At 48.4% G+C, this 22,005-nt stretch overlaps 1 protein-coding gene across 11 annotated transcripts in view; it reads left to right on the top strand.

Moving 5' to 3' along the window:
• Positions 1 to 22,005, top strand: part of SGMS1 (sphingomyelin synthase 1) — a 96,164-nt gene that overhangs the window by 57,466 nt on the left and 16,693 nt on the right. For 8 of the 11 annotated variants that reach the window (XM_077183432.1, XM_077183431.1, XM_077183426.1 and 5 more), the window contains one exon: positions 838 to 1,057. The exons of the other annotated variants lie outside the window; for them this stretch is intronic. The gene's annotated coding sequence lies outside the window, so the exon portion shown is untranslated. The remainder of the gene's footprint in view (positions 1 to 837; positions 1,058 to 22,005) is intronic. 11 annotated transcript variants of the gene reach the window in all.

Raw genomic sequence — 22,005 nt, 5'->3', positions numbered from 1 at the left:
CTCTGCTGGAAAACACTGCCAGCACTGCTGCTCATCCCATCAGTGTTCCCAACATGACTCAGCCTGCTTTGTGTTGTGGTTTTGTACCGAATTACAGCAACTCCCCGCTGTCCCGAGGCGGCGGCCACAGGCATCCTCTGCTCCCTCTCACCTGGGATGCTGTCACCAGCCTTTCCCGCTGGATCCACGGGCAGGAGATCCTGTGTGCTTCCAGCCCTTGCTGTGGCCTTTGGGATACAGGCTGGATGCCAGCCCTCGAGGGGAAGGGTGGTGATCTGCCTGGCCAGGGACTCTGCTGCTGGTGGAGCCAAAAATTCATGGAAAGCTTGGGGAATTGGTTGTTGCTTTGTGTTAGTGTGGTGGAACACGACTTTTCTTTTTGGTGGAGCGGTTTTTTTTTTTTTTTCATTTCTAGGGTAGGATTTAACATCTGGTACCGATATATACTGGAAAAAGGAATCCTTCCTCCCTGCTTTAAAGTGACACTTTATGAAAGCGTTCCGTGCGCACAGTAGGAATCACCAGCCCGAACACGGGTGATGTCCCCATTTCCCCGTGTTTCAGGCGCTCTTTGCCGGTAGGGCAGCACTGCCGGGATCTGTTGCACCACCCCCGGCCGGGCTGGCACTCCCGGCCTCCTCCTCCTCCTCCTCCTCTTCCTCCTCCTCCTCCTCCTGCTCTCGCCGCTGCTCTGGCCGTTGTTCCTCCTGTGGCGGGCGCTCCGTCCCCTCCTCTCCCGGTGCTGACGCACTGGCGCGCCCGCGGGAGGAGCGGCGGCAGCGCTGCCGCTCCATCCCCTCTGGATCTCCGCTCACCTCTCCGCCTTTCCCTCCGCAGGAGCTTCCCGCGGGGCTGGCGAGCAGCTGGCAGAGCAGCACTGAGGAAGCCCAGCCCGGGGGAAGTTGAAAGGCGAACTTTGAAGGCGAAGGAAGTCGGGGCTCCGCGCTCCGGGAGTGGCCGCGCCGCCGCCGTGTCCCCGTCCTGCTGCCGGGAGCGGCTGCGGCTGGAAGGGGAAAAGCCGCGTTTTCTGCTGCTCTCTGCCGCCTCATTTCCAGCAGTGAGTAGCTCTTTCCTCTCCGCATGGTCCCGTTTGAGTGTAAAGGGGGTGTTTGGCTGTGCTGGACGGCCGGAGGCTGCGTTTGGGGAGGCACAGAGGGGCTTGGATACAGCCAGGTGTACAGCACAGCTATGGGGAGTTGGTTGTCTTTTTGCTTGGGTGACTTTTTTGAAAGTGGCGCTTAAACTTGTGGTTACTTTGTTGTTCGCTGCTTGGTTTTAATCTTAGTTTTTAGTTTAGCTTGAGGTCTTTTTTACTAGAAACCAGCTAGGCTGTGGGACAGCAGTGACCTGCCCGTGGCTGGTCCCCCAGGTTGTGACAGGGTTGTGTTTCCATCAGGCAGCTTCATCTCCTGCCGAGCCACGGAATCTCCCCCTGGTTTCTAGGTTTGGATGTTTGTTTGCAGCGCGCCTGTGGCAGAGAACCAGAGTTACACAGCGTGACAACGGCACAAACTAAAAGCCAGGGACAATCTGCTGTCCCCTTTGGCACCTCGGGCAGCTCTCCCCATGCCTGACCTCCCTCTTGACTGCTGCCAGATATCCCCAGGACGGTTGTTTGCCGTGTTTCTAGGAAGGAGCAGGAGCAAGAAGGTGTTTTAGACTCTGTGTGGTGTTGTAGAGTGCCTGTGCCTGTGCCTGCTCCGTGTGTGTCACGGTGTCACCGCTGCCCCGCAGCATGAACACAGCTGTGAGTGTACAGCAGCGTGGCCTTGGGCGTGAACAGCCCGTGAGTCACTGGGAGAACACAGAAACCCTCTCGGAGGGCACAGGGGAGCAGAACTTTATCCCTGGATCCGCTGCAGAGTCTTTCCAGGGGCTGTGATCCTATTTGTGTGTTTTGGGCATGGCCGCCTCTTCTGCTCATCCTAAACCTCTTTGAAACTCAATGCTTTAAGCTGGAAGCTTTTTAATAGATTTAGAGCGATGAGTCAAGGAGTTTGTTTTTTTTACTTGACTTCTGGGGAAGAAACGGAACCAAACTGCCTGCAGTGGCTGATCTGTGTGTATTTTTGAGACATATATTTGTGTATATGAACACACAAGTGTACACACAGAGAAGAGCTACTCCAGGCGTTGGTTTTTAGGCTGTGTGTGTATAGATGGGCACGTGTATCTGTATAAAAAATGTGTTTTTATAGCAGGATGGTGTGAGCAAGCTGAGAGGAGCATTAATTTCTTCCTGCTCTGTCAAGTAATACCCTGCCTTATTCATTTGCCAGTTGATTTGGTTATGCAGACAAAGGCAGGAAAACAGACCATAACAAAACCACTCTTATCTAATCTGCTTAACAGCACTGTCAGGTAAATCATTAACCCACGGGCCTGGTGCCTGTAAAAGATGCTAAAGAGGTTTCCCTGAAATTCCCCTTTTCCAGAAGGTAAGAAATGAAATTAGTTGCAGATCTTGGTTTCACACGTGGGTGTTTGCTGCTGCCGTGGTTTCTGTGCCTGTTAACAAAGTGCTGTAGTCCAGTGGATTAATGATGGGAGAGGACCTGCTCACCCTGAGGTCTTTTTCCTAAGAGAGCAGCTCCAGCTAAGGCAGAGGGAAAACACAGCATTTACTTACTTGTAAACACTGTCATTCATTAATGAAATGTGATTTCACGTGGGTTTATGGCTGATGGAGTGTTTTGCTCAGCAGCTTCGTTTCCTGGCATCCTGTGATTCAAATCCCTTTGAGCTGGGAAGATTTGCTGTGGGTCTTGCTGTGCTTAATTCCATCCCAGACTTCTGTTCTGGTTGACTTTTGTTTCTGTAGGCATGTAAGTGATGGGTTTCTCTGGAGCATTTAATACTCAGAGTCTGTACAGTCCTGTCTGCAGTTGCTTTACATTTTGATTGATCATGTTGGCAGTGAGTTTGTTTTGTGTGAGTAACTTAAAGCATGGAAAATCTGTAGCACATGGACAACAGCAGAAGTAGTTCCATTTGTGATCTTTGCAGCCGTGTCCTGAACAAAAGAAAAAGGGTTCAAGAAGGGCTTAAGCTGTTCTAGCTGCCCATGTCCAAGAGCATGACTCAAAACTTCCAGCTAAACTCCTCTAAGCTCCCTGAGTCGGTGTTGGAGTTGTGCCTTCCCCCCTTAGTCGGGTCTGTTTCAAGTGCCAAACTCTCAGCCTGGCTGCCTTCTGCCAAAGGTCTGCCTGGTCCTACCAGGGCATTATCAGGCATCTCCAGGGAGAACATGAATCCAATTGGAGGGCACAGCTCAGAAAGCTGGACCCCACTTTCAGTGCTAGCCCATGCCCCAAGTGCTGTGTGCCCAAATTGAGCACAGCTCAGCACCCTGCACAGCCTGTGCTCTGTGTGCCCACCTTTCCAGCTGCCTGGGAAAGCTCCAAACTGCTCCTGCTGCTCAGGAAAGTGCCCTTTTTGCTTGGTTAACTTTACAGCCTGGCTGCACATTAGCTTTTTAAAGCTGAGCTTTTTAAAGCTGCTCTCCCATGTGAGGAGAGAACTCAGGAGTTGCTGTGTGTCTGACACCTGGGGGAGGAGATAGCCAAACCTGGAGGAGAAGGTGACTCCAGACCTTTCCCCAGGAGCTGGGAGCTTGTGGAAGGAGGTCTCTGTGCTGGGGACACCCCAGCAAGTGTTGCCAAGTGTTGTGTCAGGTGGTGATGCTGCCTTACAGAGGCCGGAGTGGTCCCTCCTCCCTGGGAGAGCCCAGTATAGGAGCAGATCCATGCTCTGGATCCTTGCTGGAGCCTTTCTCCTTTGAGTTTTTATGGACAAGAGGTGCTGATTGGGATCTCAGCCAGTTCAGGTGAGCCACAGTCCTCTGGGTAACCAGATTGCCACACTCTGTGTGCAGTCAGAGCTGTTGTGGCCACAAGGGACAAGCAGAAGGAGCACACCTTGGCAATGTCCCTTGTGCACTCTCCTCTGGCCTGTGGATGGTTTTTTGCCAGGAAAATTGCCCTGATGGAGCACTCTGTTGTCTCCAGCTGCTTTCTGCAGCTGTCTGCATGGCAGAGGAGGTGGGGGAAATGACTCTGGTTAAAAATAGAAAGGTGGATTAGGAAATGTGAGCTATGGTTTCAGCATCCAGCAGGGCTGCTCTCACAACTCGCTGCTGCCACCGAAAGGGGAAGGACTCGCTCGTGCTCCTTGTCTGCAGAAAAGCAGGAAAAGAGCAGATTTTCTTGCAGAAGACCAGCAAAAGAGCAGGTTTTCCACCCAGGCACAGGAGAGGAGGAGGGGGATGCCTCTGAGGAAAGCTTGTTGAGCTCTGCTGGCACAGGTGACACAGTCCCAGGTTGCAGGGACCGGAATTCAGGTGAAGGTTCCCATTGGAAAGGTTGGGTTTAAGCTCATCTGGGTTAGTCTGCCCAAGTTAAGGACAAAGATTTTAGGAGATGTACTCTGCTCTTTGAATTGTTCTTATTCTGCTGTTTTATGAGGAGAGTTCTACTTGGGGGAAAAAAAAGCAAAACCAAAAAATTATGAGGGTGTGATTTCACTGAATGTGAATGTGTAATATGACACTCTCAGAAGAGTCTTTATTTTGCAATAAGTGTGTGAAGTGTCAACAGACAAGCCAAGGGGAAATAACTCTGCTTTGGAAACTGTGGCCCTTTAAAGTTGCTTTTAGGAATTGTTTGCTGTACAGTGTTTTGTCACCAGCCTTCAGTGTTTATCACTGTTCCTTGTGGTTATCACTGGTCCTTCTGATATATTTTCTGTTGCCTTTCCTAAAACAACTGAATTCCTAAAATTCAGTTAGGAAAAGCATTATTTTCTTTGGGAAAAGTTTTTTTCCTGGTGCCTTTTTTTTTCCTTTGATTTTGAAGGTTTGAGTTTATTTTTATTTGCTTTTTAAAATATTTTTTAAAACTCTTTATCAGCTTTTAGAACAGTTTGAGTTCTCCTTGGTTCAGCTGCTGTTGTTGTAGCACTCCCAGCCACACACTGATAAACAGTGACCCAGCCTGTACAGTGTTGAGAAAGAAATATCCAGGGGCATTTCAGATATCCTAGATAGATCCTAAAACCCAGCATGGATCCTGTACCAAGCATTCCCTGCAAAGGATGTGGTGAAGGGACTGCAGCAGTTATTTATCATAGCTAAAGAATGTTTATCTAATACTTAGTTCAGAAAACCTGTCATGTTTCCTGGGCAAATACTTTGGAGACAAACAGCATTTATTCTTTTTGAGAAGCTGTGAATACAAGGTGGAATTCAGTATCAGTTTCCCTTTACCTGGAATTGTTCTGTCTTTTAAAAGTGAATTTAAGAACTGAAGTTTCACTTCAACCTCTGAAAGAGAATCTTGAAGACAAGCAGGTATTTTTATTCAGTTAAGTTTCACAACACTTCAGCATGATTTCTCACAAATTACTGGGCTGCTTTTCATAACCAGGAGTAAAAATTCATTGGTCTCAGTGATAGATATAACACTGTTTTCTTGTAAATTTAAAATACCACTTCAGCAGTCAAGCAGGTTTTTCACCACTAAGAACATGGATGCTGTAATACTTGATTTATTTTTTAAAACAAGGAAGTTGAAGACATTTGACTCCAGTTTATTTGTATTGGAGAAGCTGATGCTTTGGGATTATTGGGTATTAAGCATCAAGGGTGAGAAGGATTTAGTTAAAAAACCACCAGCAAGTGAGTTTTGGTGTAACTTTGATTTCAGTTTGATTTCAGTTTCATCTTCCCACCTTTCTGGGGTTTTTCCATATTATTTCAAACTCCTTTGGTGTTTTGCAATTTTCCCTTTTCATCTCAGCCACCTGCTTTGCTCTGGGGACATTGGTTTGGCTGTTCTAAACCAGTCACACCCCACCTAAATCCTGGCATTGTTCAGCCCTCTCAGAGTGTTTGGATGTTGTACTGAGGTTAAAGCAACAAAGAAAACCCCACCAACAGCACAGGCTGGGGAGGGGCTGCTGGAGCAGCTCTGTGGGACAGACCTGGGGGACACCGAGCTGTCCCTGTGCCCTCAGAGTGTCCTGGGGACACTGAGCTGTCCCTGAGCCAGCAGAGTGTCCTGGGGGACACCGAGCTGTTCCTGAGCCAGCAGAGTGTCCTGGGGGACACCGAGCTGTCCCTGTGCCCTCAGAGTGTCCTGGGGACACCGAGCTGTCCCTGAACCAGCAGAGTGTCCTGGGGGACACCGAGCTGTCCCTGAGCCAGCAGAGTGTCCTGGGGACACCGAGCTGTCCCTGTGCCCTCAGAGTGTCCTGGGGACACCGAGCTGTCCCTGTGCCCTCAGAGTGTCCTGGGGACACTGAGCTGTCCCTGAGCCCTCAGAGTGTCCTGGGGACACCGAGCTGTCCCTGAGCCCTCAGAGTGTCCTGGGGGACACCGAGCTGTCCCTGTGCCCTCAGAGTGTCCTGGGGACACCGAGCTGTCCCTGAGCCCTCAGAGTGTCCTGGGGACACCGAGCTGTCCCTGTGCCCTCAGAGTGTCCTGGGGACACTGAGCTGTCCCTGAGCCCTCAGAGTGTCCTGGGGACACCGAGCTGTCCCTGAGCCAGCAGAGTGTCCTGGGGACACCGAGCTGTCCCTGGGCCCTCAGAGTGTCCTGGGGACACCGAGCTGTCCCTGGGCCCTCAGAGTGTCCTGGGGACACCGAGCTGTCCCTGTGCCCTCAGAGTGTCCTGGGGACACTGAGCTGTCCCTGTGCCCTCAGAGTGTCCTGGGGACACCGAGCTGTCCCTGAGCCAGCAGAGTGTCCTGGGGACACCGAGCTGTCCCTGAACCCTCAGAGTGTCCTGGGGACACCGAGCTGTCCCTGAACCAGCAGTGTCCTGGGGACACCGAGCTGTCCCTGTGCCCTCAGAGTGTCCTGGGGGACACCGAGCTGTCCCTGTGCCCTCAGAGTGTCCTGGCCCAAGGAGGCCAATGGAGCCTGGGGCAGCAGCAGAGCATTGGCAGCAGGGCAGGGAGGGATCCTGGCCCTGGGGCAGCCCTGCAGGCACCTCTGGAGTGCTGTGTCCAGCTCTGGATGCTGAGCACAGCAGGGCCAGGAGCTGCTGGAGCTGAGCAAGGGCCTGGAGGCTGTGGGTGCCCAGGCAAGGCTGAGGGAGCTGGGGCTGCTCAGCCTGGAGAGGAGCCCCAGCTGAGAGGGGCCCTCAGGCCTGGCTGGCCCTGGCTGCAGGGAGGGGCAGAGCAGGGCCCAGGCTCTGCTCCGGGGCCCAGCAATGGCCCCAGAGCCACGGGCAGGGCCTGAGCCCAGCAATTGCCCTGCACAGGAGGCACAACTTCTGCCCTGGGCACTGCCCAGCCCTGAGCACATTGCCCACACAGCCTGGGGGCTCTCCTCCCTGGGGCTGGGCCACAGCTGGCTGCACACAATGCTGTGCCCTGGCCTCTGGCATGGCCCTGCTGGAGCAGGGAGGGGACACCAGGTGCCCACTGAGCTCCTGCGGCCTCACACACCCTGGCATCCTGTGATCTGCCCTGGGCAAAACTTGAACAACTTTATTTTTTCTTACTACAGTTGCACAGAGAGAGTGGGCAGATGTTTCAAGTGGTGAGGGGATCTCTAATTCTGGTGGAGTTATGAAAAGTGATATTGCAAAAGCCAAATGAGAAATGAAAGCAGCTTTCTGCTGTGTTTGCCTTCATGGGTCTCCTTGCAGCTTCTGGGAACAGAAGTGAGGCAACTGTTTGCTGGGAACAGGATTTAGAGGAGGGAAGAAATACTTCTGGGGAGCTGAGAGTGAATCCTCATAGCCCAGAACAGTTTGCCCCTGGTTTAATTTCTGAGCTACTATATTTACATCAGGAGCTCTCTCCCAAACCACATGGATTTTAAATGATAACAATATAACTGTTTAGCACAGGGACTGTTTGCAAACATTTTTCTCTCTGTGTGGTGGCCTGGCTTTTATCAGATGTGAAAGGAAAGGTGGGAAAAGAATTCATCTGGTAATTCTGGGTTACTTAAGCTAAGAGCACTGGGCTACTGATTTGGATTTATCTGGGGGAAAAGTGACCCAGGCTCAGACTTTTGTTAATGTTTAATGTTGTGTAACATTCTGCCCAGGCATAATTGAACCATCAGTGCAGGAGTGATTCTGTTGGAGGGGTTTATTGTGAGTGATTACAGAGCCTGCTGTGGCTTTCATTTCATTGCAGCCTGAGCTCATTGATGAACAGGGTCATCATTTATTTACAGTTCTTGGGATCCTTTCACACCGATTCTCCTTCTTTTGGGCGGGGAGGAGGATGAGGAGACACCACAAAGTTATCTAAAACACTTTGCCCTCTCTTTCTGGTGGTGGTTTGGCATTTCCCTGGTTCAAGCAGCCTCTCCACTTTCTCCTGATCCTGGTGATTTTTCATCTGGATTGTGCCACTGGGCTGGAAGGGGTCTGACCTGGGGTTGGGAGGAGCCTCACAGGATGGAGGGAAGGAGAGAAGGAAGAACAGACTCTACCAAGGTGGAAAGGAAAATAAGGAAGAAAAAAACCAAAGAGCACAAACACTCCTGCTGGTTCTTGCCTAGGTCTCACTCTGAAATGAATGCTCCTGCATTTTCTTAGTGATTTCCCTGATTTTGTGAGATTCCTGCATAATACAGTTTGCCTCCATGCTCTGCCATGCAGAGCTTTGAAGCAGAGAGGGAGTCCTGCCTAAAAAATACCTTTGAAAACAGGTGAGCATAGCTGCAAAGAGCAGCTATGACTGTCCCTGCATCCCTGGAAGTGTCCCAGGCCAGGTTGGAGCAGCCTGGGACAGTGGAAAGTGTCCCTACCATGGCAGGGGGTGGAACTGCATGGGCTTTAAGGTCCCTCCCAACCCATACTCTTCTGGGATTCTGTGAATTTACACTCAGAAATAATTTTGGGCTGAAGATTACTTTCAGTTCTGTTGAACTTCAGAGGAGGAGGTATCCATAAGCTGAGTGTTAGGGCAGACTTGGCAATTTCTGGATCTTCAGTGGGGACCTGTTGAGCTTTGTACTCCTATAAGGTAGGAAAGAGAAATGTGAAGTCCCTGAAGGACCTGAGCACTACTGGCTTGGAGCTTTGCATGTCCTGTCCTAGAGAATTCACTTACACAGCTGAGCACATCCTGAGCTCATCCATCTGCCTGCAAGATCACCTCAAGTCCACTCTGTAAATACAGAGTAGTAAAAAGGTAGTCCAAAAAGTACTTGGGGTCACATTTGCACAGTGGAAAGTGGTTTTCAGCTGCCTCCAGGGTTGTCATGACTGAACTTGGAGGTTGTTGTCTGCCACCAGCTGTCTGAAAGCTGCTGTGCCTTTTCAATCAAATTGTACAAACACAAAAAAGGCAAGATGTTGTGTGTTGGAAGCAGCAGTGTTATTTATCAGTCAGCTGCCTGAAATAAAAAATCTCAAGAAAAGGAGATGGCAGTGATTGTGGGAGCAAGTTTTCCATAAAGTAGCTGTTACTCCTCCCTAGAGAAATTTGCCACAGCAACACTTGTAACTGCAAACACTTGAAATTGTAAAGATGTTGTGTTTGTGTGGCAAAGCTCTGGAAAACATACAGCAGTGAGTTTTAGCAGTGCTGTTCATAACTGCTGTCATGGCCCCAGGCAGGGAAGTCAGACAGAAAGGAGCATTTTGGTCATTCTGGCTGAATTCCCTGTGGGTGGGCAGGCCCAGAGCAGCCATGGCTGCCCCTGGATCCCTGGAAGTGTCCAAGGCCAGGCTGGACATTTGGAGCAGCCTGGGACAGTGAAAGGTGTCCCTTCCCATGGCAGGATGGGTTTTATCAATTTTTATCAATTCCTGACCATTCTGGGATTCTGTGCTGTTTCATCCCATTCCAAGGGCTGGGTTTGGTAGAAGCCCACATCAAAATCATCTGATGTTTGTCTTTAGGCTTGATTCTGCCTTTCACCCATCTGGCCTGACTAAATAATCCATGAACTAAAGTGGTTTCTGCTATTTTTAGGCAGTGCAGATCACAAAGGAGAACATAGATGCAACATTTCTTCATATCCAGCTCCCTTGCCTGCTGTCTGACCCCAAATTCTGTGCCCTGCCTTAGGGGACACAAGTCCCCTTGTCCTCAATGATTTATGCAGCATCTACAATAACAGGGCCTGTTGCTTTCGGACATGGATGCATTCATATTTTATGTCTCTGCCTGCCCTTCATGTTTTATTTACTGGAGAGTGTAAGGAAATTGGTTACTTGGCAAAAAGTGGCTTTTAGTGGGCTAAGGAGCTCCAGGTTTCCTGAATTTTGGGCTGGCGCTGTGTCTGCTCTGCTCCCCAGGGGCTGTTCCACTGCTTCTCAAGAGCTTTCTGAATATTGATCCTTCCTCCTTGCTCCTCCAGAAAGGAAGGACAGCCTTCAGCCTTGCTGCTGGCAGCCTGTCTCCTGCAGATTGTGTTTGGGGAGGGCAAGAAATCCCAAAAGCAGCCAGGAGCGTGGTCTCCTTGTGCTGTCCAGGAGCTGCTGGCTTTTCTGGGCTGAGCTCAACTGTGTCCCCATTAAATCTGAATTTACATGGTGCCAAATGTGGCATGTCTTACATTTCAGACTGATCCAGACCAGAACAAGTTTGTCTTGAGATCACATAAATTCCAGACCCTGCATTGTTTCACTGCTGATGTGAAATCAAACCTAGAATTCGACTTTTGTCAGTGCTGTTGTGGTGCCACACAGGGTGAGCTGCATATTTCAGCAGGATCTCTGCCTCTGTACTTTTGTGCCCTCACCCACATGAAATATTTGTGGATTTAGGTTATTTTCAGACCCAGTGAAAAGCTTTTGCAATGCCCAAGGACAGATGATAATATATGTACTTTTAAAAGAGAACCTCATGTGTATTTATATCCTGTGCTATATCTAGTAGCCCCACCCTTACCTCGAAAAACCACACAAACAAAACAGAAAGACCTGAACAACCCCCAAACTCCAACTTCTGTGACTGTTTAACATCTTCTGGTGTGTACTTTACTACTTTATCTTGTTTCTAGAACACCACTTGTATTTTTCCCACCAGTAGTCATTTCAACAGCTCTTGTGTGGCTTGCAGGAAGATATTTTTGTTTCCTTTTTAATAACCTCATATTGAAATGTTGTATTTTATCAGGTTTAGGAGGTGTGGGAGATTGATCTAAAAGTTGCATGTCAGAGCACAGCTGGAGGACAGTCCTGTAGAGCAGGTCTGGTTGTGGGCTGGGTGCCCCTTATTTGTTTTGTACTCCTCAGATATTCTGGAGGCCCATATGCATTTCCCAGGCCTGGAGGGAATTCTGGGGAGTCACAGAGCCTGGCATGAGGTGTCTCCATGGGCTTTTCCTGCTCCCAAGGGCTCCTTGTCAGATCACACAGTCCCAGCATGGTTCTGCTTGGAAGGGACCTTAAAGATCTCTCATCCCAAGCCCTGCCATGGGCAAGGACACCTTGCTGCCCCCTGGGCCTCCCCACCCTCTCAGGGAACAATCCCTCCCCAGCATCCAGTCTCAACCCCCAGATGAATTCCTGCAGTACCAGAACATCTTACCTCACCCCTCCTGCTCAGAGGAGCCCCTGCACATCCAAAACAGCAGCAGAATTGGCATTCCCTGGTTTTGTTTGCTTGCTCACAGGCAGCAGGGATAGTGGATCCTGATTTACCTATGGAAGGGCTTATTCCCAGCAACCTTTGTGTGGCTGTGCTGCAGGGAGATGGAAAGGAGCATCACACTCTCCTGCATCTCCTTCTGATTTTTCTAGACCAACTATGCAACAAGAGCCTTCCTCTCCTTCCTGCACATGCATGTCTTGAAGAGACTTCTTTGATTTTTGGTGCAATTCTGAGCAGGTGTTGCTGGAAAGAAGGGACCCTCTGTTGAAAAATTCAGACTGCTGCTTCATTATCTACTTGGCCATTCCCCTTTTCTCTTCAGCCTCAGCAGCTTTTTCCAATACTCTTGCAATTTCCCATCCTTCCCCAGGAGTCACAGAGCCCTGGCTCCATGGCCATGGATCTCCTGATCCAGCTGGGAGAGCAGATAGGTCAGAGTGGGGCTATTTTCAGGCAGCACCTCATTGGCATCCCTGCCTTGCTCTCCTTAATACCTTGCTAATCTGAGCTTCACTCACCTGCAGATTGAGATCTTTCCTCTCCCTCCCTCCTCTCATCTCTTCACACTTAACAACAACAAATAATTAAAGATCCTTAAGCCAGATGCCTCTGGAGCTGCTTGGTCATGCAGTACTTTGCCTCAGAAGGGATGGAGGTTGGTTTGTTTGGGTTCTTCTTTCTGGAAGAAGAGCAGAGCCACTGAGTTCCTGCAGTTCTGGCTGCTGTAAGATGCAGGGCTGGGCCTTGTTGCATTTAACTGTTTGTGTGACAGCAGCTGTGAAAGCCAGGCTTGGTTCTGCAGTGATCCTCCGGAAGCCACGGGCGTCCTTTTGTTAATTAAATAGTTAATTCCTGTGTCCACGTCCCAGCATGGAATGCTGGCTTTTATTAATTGTTTTTCCAAGGGTGGATGTGGCTTTTGAGTGCCTGAACCAACGGAGATTATCTAAGCAATGGGCTGTGTTTGCTGGGAGCAGTGTGTGGAGGGTGCCCTGCAGGGCTGCTCTAATGCACAGCCTTGTGAGAGTGTAAGAAACACAGCTCACTATTGAAAAGTTTTATAAAAGTTTATTAAGGGATGAAAGAGATAAATCCAAGTACTGGGATGCTGGGCTATTTGCACACAGTGAACTTAAACCATTTTCTCTATAAAACCATTCTCAAACCATATGTTCTTTATATGCTGTTACATTGTAGGGGGTACATGTATATTCATAAGGGTTTATACATATTCAAACATTCTTTTGAGTTGTAACCTTTGACTTGTCTTCATGCCATCTTGCAGATGAAACCAATATATTTTATTTTTTCTTCTTGTATTTTCATTCCCTGATAATGAGGGTCAATAAATTCTTCCTTTTTTTGGGTGCTCTAGTTTCTGTTTCTGTTATCTTATCTGAAAGATAAGACAGTCCCCGAATGTGGGATCACTTTGAATTCTTTTACACCATTTTCTGAGTTAGTTACATGAAAAAATAATTTCAACATTATGCTACAGTCTAAGATAGTATATATGACACTGCTACTTATAAAAGCTATAGGGTGCATATATAAACTGACAGATTTTACTACATCAAAAGCAGTAATTACAAATTGTACTATTTCAGGATGTTGTCATCAATAATAACTTGCAAAAAAATATTACATAAATGCAAAAGCCAGTAACTATTTGTTATTTATAACAAGAGGAAACACATGCAGGAGGGCATCTTCCAGTCTGTGCTGTAAGTTTTGGCTTGCCTTCTTTTAGTAAAAGAAAATGTTTAGACTGGTGAGGAAAGTTTGCTCGAGACTGTGCTGGCAGCTGGACACCCCTTCATCCCTTCTGTGGCAGGAGGAGAGGGATCACATGCCCACCCATTCAGGAGGCATCTGATGGAAGTGGTTTTAGTTATTTCTGGCTGTGAAGGGTGGACAAAGTGCTGGCTGAGCTTTGCACTCTGTTTCAGGTTGCTTTGCTGTTTCATGGGCTGTGGGTGAGTGGTGGATGGCAGCATTCCCCAGCTGGAGGACTTTGGAAGGTAAAATATTCCATTTCAAACTGACAGAGAGCAGGGTTAGATTGGATATCAGGAAAAAGTTCTTTCCTGGCAGGGTGGGCAGGCCCTGGCACAGGGTGCCCTGAGCAGCTGGGGCTGCCCCTGCATCCCTGGCAGTGCCCAAGGCCAGGCTGGACACTGGGGCTTGGAGCAGCCTGGGACAGTGGAAGGTGTCCCTGCCATGGCAGGGGTGGCACTGGAAGGGCTTTAAGGTCCCTTCCAACCCAAACCATTCTGGGATTCTATTTTTAAACACAGCTTCATTTCCATGGCAGGAACACAAGCTGCTCACACTTACCCAGGACCTCCGGCTGAGATTCCCTTGTTTGGCTGGAATTGCAGGTTACCTTTGGAACTGATTTAATTGATGTGCTCAAATCCTACCAGTTCAGCCTGTGGATCTGTTACCCAGCCATGCAGACTTTCCTGTTCAGTGTGTCAGGTCGTGGAGTGATTTGCAGAAGAAAGGATGGCTGAGAGCCACAGTTCCAGAGATGTTCCCTGGGATCATCCATAGCCAGGTGCCTGATGGACATCTCCATAAAGGTGTGAGGACAGCATGACACAGGCACATCCCTGTGCCTCAAATGTGCCACTAGAAAAGGAATTTAGAAGCAATTGGATGTGTCTGCAGGAGGAATTTACTTCTGAGGCTTTCAGGTGGTTATTGAAATATTCATAATTTCCAGAACAGTTAGATGGTGAGATCTGAGTTTTTTTATCTTCTTTTATTTCTCCCTCTTTGTGAACCTAATTGATCATAACTTTTGAGCTGAGAGGAATATGTAAAACATATTTTGCAGCCTTTGAACACACTGTAATGACTTCAAGTGACTCTGCTTGTGATCTGGGCAGTGTTTGACATGTACCTGGTGGTACTGTCACCATTGCTGTCAGTGTGGAAGGAAGTGTGTTTTCAGTGTTATTTTGTGATCTTCAATCATCTATCAGTTAAAATTGTAAGGAATGCTTCATGTTTCAGGGAGGATGTTTGTGTTTTCCTGTTCTTTAGGTTCAGTGCCCACTTCTTGTCAGCAGCAAGATTTGAGCAGAATTCTGGTGTCACAGATCACTGATGGGAGCAGTGTCACATCTGACATGGATTGGGAGCAGCTGAGGAGGAACAGTGGATGGAATGAGGAGGAATAGTCTGACACACAGATAAAGCTACTCTGCAGCACTGGGCAAAGAATAGCTTGGGTTTCTGGAGGCCAAATTCTGAAATTTGGAGCTTGTTGAATCATCAAAGTGTGGCATTCAGTGCCCAAAACACTGAGCAGCAAGGATGAAATTTTGCCTGTCAAAGGCAAAAGCCAGAGACCCCTGGAGCAGGGACCAGAGCTGCTCTGAGCTGTTGGGCACCCTCCTTGTGGTGTTGAACAAGGGGGAGCTGATGGCTGGGCTGGGAAGGGGAGGGTTTGTGTCCCCTTTGCTATCAAGGCCAAGTGGAAGATCTGCACTGCAAACAGAGGGAATTGGCTTCCTGTGATGGAGAGTAAAGAAAGGTTCTGGGATTTGGCAAATAAACAGAGAGGGTTTTTCCTGCTTGTAGCATAACCACAAAAAGGAAGATGCCAGGACAGTTCATCTGCAATGTCAGGAGATCTGGCTCCAAGACACATCCCCACCATGCAGGCTGTACACCCATAATTTGTTGGCAGTCAAGATGGTTTGGGATTTTTTCCTTTTTCTTCCCTTTCTTGTGTTTATGATTTTTCTTGACCAACTATGCAATAAGAGCCTTTCTCTCCTTCCTGCAGATACATGTCTTGAAGAGACTTACTTGATTTTTGGTGCAACTCTGAGTAGGTATTGCTGGAAAGAGGAGAACTCTGTGTTCAAAAATTCAGACTATTTATACCAAGAGTAATCTTGAATACGTGTTGTGTTTTGTCTTTCAGACCAAGGAACACTCAGTGTTACATGAAACTAAATTAATAAAGGCAAATCCAGGGATTGTTTTGTTTTCCAAGAGGAATGGCATTGAAAATGAATAATGTTGATGGTGTGTCTTTTTGGGTGGGTTTATGAAAAGTAACAGCTGAAGTGCAGAGAACAGCATTGTGCATGAAGATATTCACGTTTCAGCTCTGGAGGCTTGGAGTCTTTGATGTGGGTCTGATGTGTTGGGACTTCAAAAGCAGGATGTTTGAAATAAAATATTTATATTGCTAATGAAATATGGAAATATTATTCTAGGCTGGGAATCGTAGCGTGCAAATTTAGTTTTGTTTTGCTTTAGTTACAATCCTGGCAAAGGCACTTGGGAGGGAGCAACTGTTGTGGTCTGGCTACTGTCTCTTACATGGCCAGTTACAAACCCTAATATTAAAAAAATATGCCAAGTAACTGATTTAAGTCTTCAGTGAAGATCTGTTTTCTCTGTGATTTCTGCCAGGTTTCCTTTTCCTAATCTGCATGGCTGGTTTGGCAAATTATGCTGGAGTCTGCATTTCAGAGCCACGTTACCATCAGTCACAAGACTGCTCTCAGTTTCCTTGGGCACAACTTCCCTTTCTGTTCCCATGATTTTTTAATTTTTAAATTCATGCTGTCACTTAGATTCCCAGAGGTTTCCAACAAATCTGACTTTCTAATAATAAATGGCTTTTAGGTAGTCACTGGAGGTAAAAAACCCTCACAAAAACCTCAAAACACCTGCACTAATTGAATTAAAATATGGAGCGTGTCACAAACGTTTAGCCTCTCCTTATTTTCCTGCTTCCATCCTTTTGCCCTGCCTTGTAGGGAAAAAGCCCACACTTTTCCTGCCTTTTCAGTGTTCCATCTGTTTTCCTTTGAGGCTGTTGTGTAGTTGTGTGTCAGTGTGGGGAGGTTGGGCAGTGTCGGGAGCATCGCTGCGCGCTCTCAGTGCCCGATTGTCTGCGGGGTTGCACGAGGACGTGGGGCTCTGTTTCCAGCCCTGCCCTGGCTCTGCCTGACCCAGATCCTGAGGCAGCACAGGGATGTGTGCTCAGCTCTGCTCTGCTGGCCACAGAGCCTGCTGCTGCCTGAGCACAGAGCCCACAGCACTCAGGGCTGCTCTGTCCACATCCCACCTGGGCAAGGTTGGAGCGTGGGGTGGTGCCCAAGGGGCCTGGGGTGGTTTATGGGGTTGGTTCTGCTGTAGGAAGCTGCTGAAGCATTGAAGATCCTGGTGTCTGAGCAGGTTATTCATAAAATCACAGAGTGCTTTGGAAGGATCTTAAAGCTCATCTTGTTCCACCTCCTGCCATGGGTGCCATGGGTTCCACCTTCTGCAGGTGCTCCATTCCAGCCTGGCTTGGACACTGACAGGGATCCAGGGGCAGCCACAGCTTCCCTGGGCACCCTGTGCCAGGGCCTGCCCACCCTCACAGGGGAGAATTTTTTTCCTGATATCCAGTTTAAACTAATTTTTAAAGATTTGTGATGTTCTGTTAACATTTTCACACCCCCCTTTGTATTTGGGGCAGGGAGCATGGATTTCCTATTGCAGCTGTACAAAAATAAGCCAATATTGGTCCCATTTCCATTGCAGATGTTGAAGTTTTTTAGGACTGGGACATTAGGATTGTGGAATGGAGTATAAAATAGGATGGGTGCTTGGGTTACACCTGGAATGGGCAGAAAGGCTCTGCCTCCCTGACTTGTGGCAACTTCCCAGCCTGAAATAATTGCAACTTAAACCTGCCCTGCTCCATCCTTTCCATTCCAGGAACATGGGAAGCAGGATTTCTGTCCTGGGAAAATAAAAGCCCTGCTTAGCAGCTGCTCCTGGGGTGAGTGCTGGTCAGGTGAGGCCTCCTCCTGAGGGTTTGCTGGTTTTCATAACTACTGCCAAGCACCAGGAAGATGGGAGAGGAAGAAAGCTGAGCTGTAGGGCTGTAAACCACAGAATTAGGGAATTGTTTGGGTTGGAAGGGGCCCTGGAGATCATCCAGTTTCAGTTTCTGCCATGGGCAGGGACACTTTCCACTAAGACCAGGCTGCTCCAAGCTCTGGTGGAGTCTCAGGGAGGGAAATCCTCCCTGGTGGTGTTCCCATCTGGAGATGGGACCTGTTTGGTTATCCAAATGTGCTGCAAGTACTTTGGGTTTTAAATCCTCCATGCTCAACTCTGGGCTTGTGTTCTGAGCTATTACCCCCATGAGTGGATTTTCATTTCTGGGTGGGTTTTTTTTTTTTTTTAAATTCAGTTAGAATAGAAAATATATGGTAAGGGTTTCTTTTTCTTCTTGGTATCAAGTAATTTAGAAAAAAAGCAGGCTGCTCAGGGATTGATGTAGTATTCAGGCAGGGCTTTTGCTCCCTCTGAAGCTGTGTAAGGAGCTGTGTTCAGGGGATGTGGGCGTTGCTTTGCATTTTCATCCCCGCCTCTCTTTTCGTAGTAGTAGCTCCACTTGCTCTGACTTCCTGTCCACAGGCCAATGTTTTCCATCTGAGGCTGGCCTTGGAAACCTGTCTTAGAGCTCTGTGCAACTTGTGAGCCCACCTGTGCCTCAGTGTTATACTCACAGCTATTTTATATTTGCATATATTTGCATTTCCAGCACAAACCCAGCTTTACTGGCTTGTTTTACACTGCCAGCAGTTTCTTGCTTGTTAGTGGTGCAGAAGGAGTGATGCTGGTTTGGAGGCAAGCCTGTCCTAGAGGGAGGGAAACACTGCTTGAGAGCTTGTTAGGGCTACCCAGCACATAATTTGTGGCAGGCAGCTCCCTTCCCTTGCAAATTGGTGTGCAGAGGTGCTTGTCAAGTACAGGATGTCCAGTTATTGAGGTGTCAGGGTGTTATTGTTGGCCATGATGAAATGCCTGGACAGGAGGGGACTGTAGCAGTGACTCAGGCCCTGCTGCTGTGAACAGTTTGTTTTGTGCACTAAAAAACACAGGACAAGAGTTCCCAGCTTTTATATTTGGGGCACTCGGTCTCTGTGTGACTCGTGCTCATCATTCATGGGGAATTCACTGCTGGGCTGGGTTATAAAGCATTGAATCTTCAGTCCTTACAGCAGCTTGCTTTCTCTGCTTATTTGTGTGCACACATTATCAGTGTGAACCTCAAAGTTTGGTTTCCAAGGGCCAAAATGTCCCTATTGTACCTTCCAGCTGTGCTCATGAACCTCTCTCATTTAGACTCTCATTTTTTCACTGAGAGTTGAATCCTCTCAACTTTTCTGGGCAGTCTGGGAAGGATGCTGAGGGTTGCAAGTGGAGCACACCACAGCCTCTGAAAGGATTTCCTGGCTCCTGGTGACGAGTTGCTGAAATAGCTTTTTATTTGACTGATTTCTATAGTGACTGTTGCCCTGGCAGCAAAACTTAGAGAGTAGAAGCACAAACACGAGCAGGGCACAATTTGGTTTCTGAAGGCTCAGGTTTTCTTTGCTTTGGTTGGGTTTCAAAGAGCTTTAGGAGGAGTTTCAAGATGAACAAACAGATAAAGGAGGTGGTTTTTTACTGGTTTGAGTGGATGTGGGTTTGTCTCATCAGTATTAATTGTGAGAATTAACCATTTCTGCTTGCAAGGAGACCCCAGACCTGGGCCTTGTCCTCAGCACAGGAAAGATGTGGAGCTGTTGGAGCAAGTCCAGAGGAGGCCTTGGGGATGCTCCAGGGCTGGAGCTCCTCTAGAGCCAGGCTGGGGGAGCTGGGGGTGCTCAGCTGGAGAGGAGAAGGCTCCAGGGAGAGCTCAGAGCCCCTGGCAGGGCCTAAAGGGACTCCAGGAGAGCTGGAGAGGGACTGGGGACAAGGCACGGAGGGACAGGACACAGGGAATGGGTTCAGATTGACAGAGGGCAGGGCTGGATGGGATATTGGGAATTGGGAATTGTTCCCTGGCAGGGTGGGCAGGCCCTGGCACAGGGTGCCCAGAGCAGCTGGGGCTGCCCCTGGATCCCTGGCAGTGCCCAAGGCCAGGCTGGAGCAGCCTGGGACAGTGGAAGGTGTCCCTGCCATGGCAGGGGTGATGCTGGATGAGCTTTAAGGTCCCTCCCAAGCCAGATCATTCCATGATTCTCATGTGGAGAGAGAGAATTCATCAGCTGATGAATTCATGGCTGATTATCTTGTTCTTTAACCAAAAAGGTTGATGCTCCCACCTTTGCTCCTCATGCCCAGCTGATCTGAGAAGAGCAGGTTTTGATGGGCAGGGTTGTAGCAGTGCACCCCAAATCCTTGTTTAACCCTCTGGCATGGCCCTGGCCAAGGTGTGGGTGGAAATGTTGGTGGGAATTACTCCCCATGTTTTGAGTTAGCACTTCAGTGTTTTCTGGCAACAGCAGAAAAAGGTCCTGTAAACACAAGGAGCTGCCACCTGGAGCCCTTGATGAGGTTGTTTCATCCTGCTCACTCTTGTGTGGGTATTTTGAGGTACTGGTTTTCCACAGCATCATTATCACAGTACAGTTGGTATTGTTATGATAATCACATTGTTATTTATAATTCCTTGTCGGGTTCAGGCTCCTTAATGAGGCAGCTGTGCTGCAGATGGAGGGAATTTTTAGTTACCCAGGCTAAAGAACCTGTGGCAGAGCTGGGGAGGTTTGTGTGTGCCTCATCCTCGTGGGACCACGCTGAGCCTGGGCATGTGGCCTGGCTGCAGCTGACACTGCTCCCCACCTTCTGTCTTCAGGAGAGGAGAAGACCTTTTGTGGAAGGGAAGGGCTCAGGGAGAGCTGTGAGTCACCCATAGTTCCTGCAAACCACACCCCATCAGGCTTTCATGGCTGCACCATAGGGAATGAGGAATTTTTAATGTGACAAGCTGGAAGGTGTGAGTAAAGAAGCTTTTTTGCCTTTTCCTCCCCCATTAGACAGGCTGTGAAAACAGTCTTGAATAAGAAGTGGAGTTAAAATTTTTAGTTGGTTTTCCTCATTTTAACTTCCAGTGAAAGCAACTCATCTCCATGGCCTGTGTTCTTGGCAGAGGATTACCTTTCCTCCTGTATCATTTACTCTGCTTTTACAAGAGGTGCTTGATAGTGATTTCCACTGGTGGAAATTTTGGAACTGATGGTAGTTTCCAGCAATATTGCCCAAACCTGCAGTTTTACTGCAAGGCACACTTCTGTTGGTTTTTGTCAGGCTGCCAGGCCAGGTATCCTGGGGTCACACCAGCATTTTGGGACTCTTTTGCCAGTATCCAAGTCCTATTTGCAGCTGGCAACAGATTTTTCCATCTGGAGCTCATCTGAGAACCTGCTGGAAGCTTTCATGGAATGGTTTAGGTTGGAAAAGCCCTCTAAGCTCATCAAGTCCAACCATTCCCCCAGGCACTCCCAAGGCCACCACTAACCCCTGTCCCCAAGTGCCACATCTACAAATGTTTTAAATCCCTTCAGGCAGGGATGATGACTCTGCCACTGCCCTGGGCAACCTATTCCAGGGCTGGACAACTTTTTCCATGGAGAAATTTTTCCTAGTGTCCAATCTAGACCTTTCTTAGCAATGGAGATGTGGTTTGAAGGTTGGCTACAGGCTCCTGAACCGTGTCTTTAAATGTTGTCAGGGTGGACAGGAGGCTGCTCTGTCAGGTTCAGGGATTTGGGAAACTGGGATTTAGGCACTCCAGTGTTGAAAACTGAAAAGGTTTAGTTAATATTGGTCTACCTTGTGTGCCCACAGAATGCTCAGACAACCCCAAAGCCAGGCTGGATGGCTGCTGCAGGCCCAGAGCTCAGCTGGGGAAACAGCATTAAAAATAAATAACTTTGGCTTTATACATTGTGAGGCACCATCCTGGGAAGCAACAAGAAGTCTGTTAGGATTGTCTGTTGGGAATTTGTGCTGCCAGAGCTGGGATTTGAAATGAGCTCATGGAGATGGGCAGGTGGAGCTGAGCTGCTGCTCAGTCCTGGCCTTGTAGGAGCTTCTAATGTGGGTTACCATGCATAATTCAGGCTATCCTTTTTCCATGTTCAGAGCTCTGTAACTAAATACTGATTTGCTAAACACAACGTGAATAATGAAGCAATCTGTGGCTTGAAAGCCTTCCTCAGTATTGAAAGAAAAGGAAGCAAACAGAGCTGTATCCTCACTTCTGCTCTAAAACAACACAGATTTGCACAAAGTGGAAGAGTCATCTTCATCCCTTGCTCTGTGGATTTAAATGTCTGCACATTCCTGGTGTCCAGAAGGGACAGGTGGCCTGTCCAAAGTACTGCCAATCCTTCCATTCAAGGCTTTTTCTTTTATCTACCATCACAGTTCCTGCCATGGAAAAACAAATTAAAAACTGCACCTTGTGTTTCTTGCCGAGTTTAGAGGTAACAGGTCAGAAAATGAATTGGTGTACAGTGTGGTCATGTTTACATAGGAGTAAAGCACTGTATCTGTTCTGAGCCACTTCAGCTCAAATTGTGCCAGTAGGGTAAATTATTTTGGTTTTCCTCAGTCACAACTTTGCTCCCTTTGATG

Source organism: Agelaius phoeniceus, chromosome 9 (genome assembly GCF_051311805.1).
Source record: "Agelaius phoeniceus isolate bAgePho1 chromosome 9, bAgePho1.hap1, whole genome shotgun sequence".
In the NCBI taxonomy this organism is placed as follows: Eukaryota; Metazoa; Chordata; class Aves; order Passeriformes; family Icteridae; genus Agelaius; species Agelaius phoeniceus.
This window is presented reverse-complemented; position numbering and strand designations above follow the sequence as displayed.